At 38.0% G+C, this 7,983-nt stretch overlaps 1 pseudogene; it reads left to right on the forward strand.

The window, feature by feature from the left end:
* Positions 1 to 2,823: 2,823 nt before the first annotated feature.
* Positions 2,824 to 5,409, forward strand: LOC143577063 (transcription factor MTB3 pseudogene; annotated as a pseudogene).
* The last annotated feature ends 2,574 nt before the right edge of the window (positions 5,410 to 7,983 follow it).

Consider the following 7,983-nt stretch of genomic DNA (forward strand, 5'->3'; position numbering starts at 1 on the left):
GCCGAACAAGTCGCCGCTGTGATTCCCAAACTCTTAACTCACTTGCAAGCAAACCAACCTCCACCCGTTGTAACACCCGTTTAACCCACACCCGCTCCCTACTTGTATAAACAATTTACCGGTGCTAACCCAACCAAATTCCTTGGTACAAACTGTGCGACTACCTTGTTGCAATGGTTTGAAAAGATGGAAAGTGTGTTCCGACACAGCGAGTGCCCCGAAGCGAAGAAAACTAATTTCGCTTCGAGCATGTTTGAGGAAACTGCTCTTACGTGGTGGGGTAGTGTTATGCATCTCCAAGGGGCGGAAATTGCCATGGCGCTTCCATGGACCGAACTTAAGGAACTCATGATGAAGAAGTTTTGTCCCAAACACGAGCTCCAAAAGCTTGAAGCCGAATTTTGGGAATTGAAACAAGAAAGTGGTGATAATGCCGCTTACTCGCTCCGTTTTCATGAATTGAGCACCCTTGTACCTCATTTGGTTACCCCGCTCGAACGTAAAATCGACAAATACATCGGGGGTTTACCCATGCTAATTCGGGACTTAGTCATGAGTAGCAAACCCGAGAACCTTGAGGATGCAATTACTCTAGCCGGTGTGCTATCGGAGAACCATGTTAAGGCGGGTACCCTAACCATCAAGAAGAAAAGTGATAAAAGCAAAACCGAACCCGCACCTCAAGCCAAAGTTGACCCACCACCTCAAGCCATCAACTACTCAAACTCTTCCCGCCACAACAACAAAAAGAAACCCAAACAAAACCACCGAAACTATGCCGTTACCCAACCGCAACCGCAACAACAACCCCAAGCTCCCCCACAAAATCGAAAACCCTATATCGGTACTTTTCCACTATGCAACAATTGTCAACTTCATCACCCATCTCACTTACCTTGTCGCCATTGCACCATTTGTAACTGTTTTGGCCATCTAAATAACACATGTCGTTCCGCACAACGTACTCAACCCAACAAAACAAGAACCACTCCACAAAACACCCAAAACCGCTTTGCACCTTACCCGCAAAACCCTCCTCAACAACCCCGAGCTTGCTTTAACCGTGGTGACCCAAATCATTTCCGCAACAATTGCCCACGACTCACTTTTGCAAACCAAGCCCAAACCGTAACCTTACCCTACTATCAAACCCAAGCCTACCAAGTCCAAACCTACCAACCTCAACTTCCCCAACTCAATGCACCACTCATTCAACCCATGCAAGCCATCCAAGCACCTCCTCCTCCACCACCTCATGCACCTCAAGGAAATCACGGTAACCAAGGACGAGCTTTTATGATGAATGCTAATCAAGCTCAAGTGGCAAACGATGTTGTGAACGGTATGTTTTTAGTGAACGAGCATTTGGCTTCTATATTATTTGATACGGGTGCTGATAGAAGTTTTATTTCATTAAAGTTTGAATCTACTCTTGCTGTACCTCGCACTAAACTTTCTCGACCCTTTTCTGTCGAAGTCGCCAATGGAAATTCTATCACCATAAACTCGGTCCTTCGTAATTGTTCTCTCACTCTTTGTAAGCGTAAATTCTCCATCGATCTCATTCCGATGCAAATGGGAAGTTTCGATGTCATAGTTGGCATGGATTGATTATCTTTGCACCGTCCGAAGTCGTTTGTTATGATAAATTCATTCGGATTCCGCTTGTTAACGGTAAAACTCTCAAGGTCTACGGCAAAATGTTTCCTAAAAGGCTCAATCTCATGTCGTGTTCTCAATCGCAAAAATACTTACGCCAAAAGTATGTTCCGTTCCTAGCCCAAGCGGTGGTAAAAGACCACAAGGAAAGAAAAATCCAAGATATCTCCATTGTTTGTGATTTCCTCGACGTCTTTCCAGATGATGTTACCGGTCTTCCACCCATTCGTCCGGTTGAATTTTGAATCGATCTTGTGCCCGGCGCAATGCCCGTGGCCAAGGCTCCTTACCGTTTAGCCCCGTCGGAAATGCAAGAGTTATTAAACCAACTCAAAGAACTTTCCGACAAAGGCTTTATTCGTCCAAGATCCTCTCCTTGGGGCGCTCCCGTCCTCTTCGTGAAAAAAAAAGATGGCTCATTTCGCATGTGCATCGATTATCGTGAACTCAATAAACTTACTATAAAAAATCGTTATCCTTTGCCACGAATCGACGACCTCTTCGATCAACTCCAAGGCGCAACGTGTTTCTCCAAAAATCGATCTTCGATCGGGATATCATCAGTTGCGTGTTCGCGAAGAAGACATTCCAAAAACCGCATTCCGTACTCGATATGGACATTTTGAATTTTTGGTCATGCCCTTCGGGTTAACCAATGCACCCGTGGTATTTATGGATCTCATGAACCGCGTTTGCAAACCGTTTCTAGATAAATTCGTTATTGTCTTTATTGATGACATTCTCATATTCTCTAAATCCAAAGCCGAGCATAAGCATCACTTGCGTTCCATTCTCGAAGTCTTAAGAAAAGAACGACTTTACGCCAAATTCTCAAAGTGTGAATTTTGGCTAGAGGAAGTTCAATTTTTGGGACACATCGTCAATGACAAGGGATAATGTAACTTCACCACCCCATGTTTACGAACATATGCGGGTGTTGTTTCTGATAATACAGTTAATGCTGATACTGTAACAAAACAAACCGATACCAACCGAATTCCCGTCACAAACAAAACAAACCTTAGAGGACTGATAATGTAACTTCACCACCCCATGTTTTTATTATTCTATCCATCCACCAGATCTAAACCGCCTTTGTTTCAGTCACATGGTTCATGAGCATCTACACTTCATATTTCTCCACCGTTCTTTCCATCAATCATCCCATCGATTCTTCAATCTTCAGGTACGATTCCAATCTTTCTTTAATACCCACCAAAACTCCCAATTTTCCCGCTGTTTTTCAACTCTAATTTCGTCGAATTTGGTTCAGTTATAGATCTGGGGCTTTGATTGTATCGAATTGAGTTGATTGTTATGCAATTGATTTGATTTGAGAGTGAACCCATGTGTCAAGTTTGAGAATTTGATTGATTTGATTGTGGGTTATGTTGCCCTAGCTTTGAAACCCTAGAAATTTGAAGAATTTGTTTGCTATGATTTTGCTTATGCAAAATTGGTTTTAAAATTAGGGATGTAAATGAGCCGAAATCGTTCGGTGTTTGTTCAATTGTGTTCGTGAATGTTTGATAATGTGTCCGCTTATGTTTGTTTGTTAATATTATTTAATGACTTTTTTTTTTTTAATATTATCTATCTATCTATCTATTGTTAACTATGAAATAAAATTATATATGGGTGTTAAAAAAAACGCCAATACAAACATGGTAGCTGGACCAAATCGTGTTGACTGTTGTGTTTGCTATCTTGATAGTGTTGACTGTGGTACTAGACACGAACACGACACAATAACTAACTGTGTCATTTTTTACGAACACGAACCTGTTTGGAAACAGGTTACACGAAACGATCCGTTTAGGGACACGTCAAACAAAAGTTTTGCCAAAAGTTTATAAAATTCTTAGTTAATACATATATTTGATTATTATAAAGGGTCGAGGTGTAAGGTAACTGAAGCATATGCCATATATTTTATTTAATGAAAGTTAAAACATAAACAGGTTATTAACAGGTGTGTGTTAAATGCGTCTATCTGTTTAAGATGCGAAACCTGTTAAGCTCAAGCCCCAACTTGTTTAACTCCGTGTCGTTTCGTGTCAGAAATTGCTAGTCCTAATGTTTAATGGGTTCTGATTAGTTGCAGTTTTTAATTTCAGGTAATCATCAACAAAGATAAACCGTAAGCCCTAAATTCATTTTCACCAGATATGGGAGACCGATTTCGGTTAGAAGAAGAAGATAAGGGTATGTTAGAGAGTGTTATCGGTCCTGACGCTTTAAACTTTCTGTTATGGTCAGCTTCAAATAAGGTTCCTGATGAATTTAGGTCAAAAACAAGGGATTTAGGGGTCCAAGATTGCCTTCACAAGACTCTCGAGGGGTTAGATTGGAACTATGCGGTTTTCTGGCAAGTTTCGAATTCAAAATCCGGTAAATCGGCTTTGATTTGGGGCGATGGGCATTACAAAGAGTCAAAGGGACCCGATGTTAGTGAAAAACGGGTCGAAAACATTAGGAAGAAGATGGTTCTTCAAAAGATTCATTCATGGTTTAAAGGACCCGAAGAAGGAAACCTTCAACTGAAAATGGATTTAGTTTCCGATTTGGAAATGTTTTATTTAACTTCGAGGTTTTACTTATTCCCGTTTGATAAGCCGTCTAGCCCGTCTCAAGCGTTTAACACGAGCCGACCCGTTTGGGTTTCTGATGCCAAAAGCTGTCAAGAACATTACCAATCAAGATCCTTTTTAGCCAAATTATCCCGGTTTCAAACCCTAGTTCTCGTTCCGGTTAAAAGAGGAGTTTTGGAAATCGGTTCGTTTAAGTCGATCCCAGAAGACCAAAGCTTTATTACATCGGTTAAAACTTTATTTAACGAATGCCACCCGAAAGCATTACCAAAAATCTTTGGGCAAGAATTAAGTCTTGGTGGCGGTGGTGCAAAATCCGGTCCGATTAGTATTAACTTTTCACCGAAAGTCGAAGACGATTTGGATTTGGATTTTGGTGGTGAATCGTATGGGATACAAAATCATGTGTTTTCCGGGAATTCATCAAATGGGCATAGAGTTGACCCAGGGATGAACCACGTGATCGGCGGAGTATTGAATTCACAGCCAATACTATCGGGTCTCGACCAATCTAATCAAGATTCAAACTTTTTGGATCGAAAACCAAGAAAACGAGGCCGAAAGCCTGCTAACGGGAGAGAAGAACCGTTAAACCATGTAGAAGCCGAGAGACAAAGACGCGAGAAACTAAACCAAAGATTCTACGCGTTACGGGCCGTGGTCCCAAACATTTCAAAAATGGATAAAGCATCGCTTCTTGGTGACGCGATATCGTACATAACTGAACTTCAATCCAAGATAAGAATCTTGGAAGCCGAAAAGGAAGTCAACTGCCAACCCGAGGTTGACTTTATGACTAGAAAAGACGACTCGGTTGTTAGAGTTAGTTGCCCGATAGACGATCATCCGGTTGCTCGGGTTTTAAAGACGTTTAAGGAACATGAAATGGTAATAAACGATACGAATGTTTCGACTACAGATAATGGGAAAGTGATACATACGTTTTTGTTTCAAGGCGTTGGTGGTGCGGGCGCTGCAGAACAGTTGAAGGAGACGCTTGATTCGGCCTTTTCAGACTGATTCGCATGTTTAAACTTGTTTGTAAGATAAAATCTTGCTAAATCTTGATCTGGGTATCTTTCTTTTTTTGCAAGTTTTTTAGTTTTGACTAGTTGTATGTAGATCAATGTGTTTTCTGTTAAAGAAATCTATAGAAATTGTTGGATTTTAGTTGTTTTTTGGTGACTGTTGTCTTTTTTGGTAGATTTGAATTGGGGTTGATAGTAAATTGTGAAAATTATATGAAACCAAGAACTTAACCAATCATGAACTGATTCATTTAAGTTTGTTTCAAAAGAAAATTATAGTGTATTTTGATGTGTTAACTCTTAATTTTTTTATTTTATATAAAATAATTTTTGTTTTGCGTAAAATAGGGTTTTGACATTTTTTGTCGAGTATGGTATGGTGTTGTATCGATGCAGACCTAACAAAGTTCTGATACCGGTATTCAATTTCATGGGTTTCGGTTTTGATGTGAGTTTTGTTTTGGTAAAATTTTGTATTCTTGCAATAACGATATCGAACTAGTTTTGTACTGACATAATCGATGCGATATTCGGTTTGTGTTTTTACTTGTTTTCGGTTTTAGAATTTTGGTACGCTACCCATCTTGAAATTGCTTCCCAAGCCAGGCCGGCCTTATGGTAGGGCGAGCTGGACAACCGATTGAGGCACGCAATTTTCGGAGGTCAAAATTTTATATATCTATATTTTACTATATTTTATAAAATAGATATAGATCTTAATAATTTTATTACATATTGGACCCTATACTTTTTTCTAGGGGTGTTTACTGTCCGGTTTTCGCGGTTTTTAGGTCAAACCGTTACTACGTTTTTTTATTTTCGTAAACCAAAACCAAACCGTAGAACTCATAAACTAAACCAAATTGAACCATTAGTAACGGTCTGGTCTGGTTTGATTTTGCGGTTTAGGCTCGCTGCACCTTTATACACCTTTATAGAAACATATATGAGTAAAGTTGTTCGTTGTTTAGAGGATTTAACAAGTTGTCAAATATACCCATACAATATTGAAAAAAAAAAACAGAAAAAAGAAAAGGAAAAAAGTGACAACGTTGTTCAGAAACGAAGTAAAACACAAACTGTCCAAACTATTTTTTATTTTATAAACAAGCTCTGTAATTAGTTTTAGTGTTCTAAACCGGAAAGAGGGTTGACTTAGAGAATGTGAAAAAGGGCCTGCCACTTTGATTTACTTTAATCTAAGTAGAGTTAAATCATTAATTATATATATAAGAATTATTTTAAAATTTTATTGTAATAAATTCTCACACGGTTCGGTTCGGTTTTATACTGTTGGTTTTCAGTTTAAGCCTTAAACCAAACCGTTCGCTACGGTTTGAAATTATTGAAACCATCCGACCAAAATTTAAGTAAAAAGACCGACCGTGAAACCAAACCGATGACCGGTTTGGACGGTTTCACGGTTTGAAACCGAACTGTAAACACTCCTACTTTTTTCCATGCATATTTAAGTTATTGGGACAAGATTAATTTAAAAGCAAAAAAAAAAATTAAATAAACAAAAACATACGGCATTACGACTGATTGAATTCCAGATTTCCAGGCCTAATCCTTTTTTGGAAGGGTTGACGATCAGCCTGAAGTTATCGTCGTAAATGTCATTAAAAAATTACCTTATGTATTTCGCTACTCGTTAGGGCATATGAACCTTTTTAGTTTGGCTCGGATGAGATATTCAAATTTTCCGAGACAATCCTATTCATTCAAAATAAAGTATATTTTATATCTGCATAATATAATTATGTACTTTGAATAGGATAAAATTCATGGACGTTTTTCTGCTACGAAGTCGCAGGTGAAAGTTACTGAATTTCAAAACAAAAATATTATATAAAAAGAAACAGAGTCCAGCCATGTAAAACACGTATGTATGTCTTACAGTCAGTCAACTTTTATCTGTTAATTCTTCTTGTCCCTTATTTTCCATGCATTATTTGGTGTTCCATGTTAGGAGTTATACGTATAATAAACGTTATGGGTTTAACCAAGTAAAATAAACGTTTAACATGTAATTTTAGCTGCTGTTTGTATTTTTAAAGGTAAAATGTCTGTAGTCTGCGGACCACATCTGCAGACATCTGTAGCAGAAGAGGTGGACCAAACCTCTTCATTTTGCAAGAAGAAAACTGTTTGTTTTTTAACGTCTGCAGACTGCTAAAACTTTCAATATAAGCTCTATACCAAAAACACAAATTATCCAGCAACAATTAAAAATATATAAATCCAAATTTTATATCTCTGAACTAGCAAATTATAAAACTTACATTAACAATTTTCCACGTGAATGTTTTTTCCTCCAAAAGTTTCTTCAATTGTTTTCGAAGGTAGATAGATCATACATAATGAATGAAACGAGCCAAAACTCGAGCTTAAAACAACTCACAAGCCGATGTCATAAACCTAAACTTTCTACAAACCTTTTTCAACTAAAAACTTTCTATAGACTTTTTATAATCCTTGACTTTCTACAAACTTTTTTCAACTAAAAACTAATAATACTTGAACAATTATGCAAAATTATAATTGAACAAAAAAAAAAAAAAAAAACTAACTAATCAATTAACAACTCAATTGAACAAATCAATTAACAAGAATTCAATTAACGAAAACTTAATAACTTAATTGGTATCTGATGGAAATAATGAGTTTGGAAGAGACTGGAAGACCATGGTCCAAGTCTGCAC

The sequence above is a fragment of the Bidens hawaiensis genome, unplaced genomic scaffold, assembly GCF_021521415.1.
Source record: "Bidens hawaiensis isolate Kalapana, Puna unplaced genomic scaffold, B.hawaiensis_p1.1 tig00028460_1, whole genome shotgun sequence".
NCBI lineage: Eukaryota > Viridiplantae > Streptophyta > Magnoliopsida > Asterales > Asteraceae > Bidens > Bidens hawaiensis.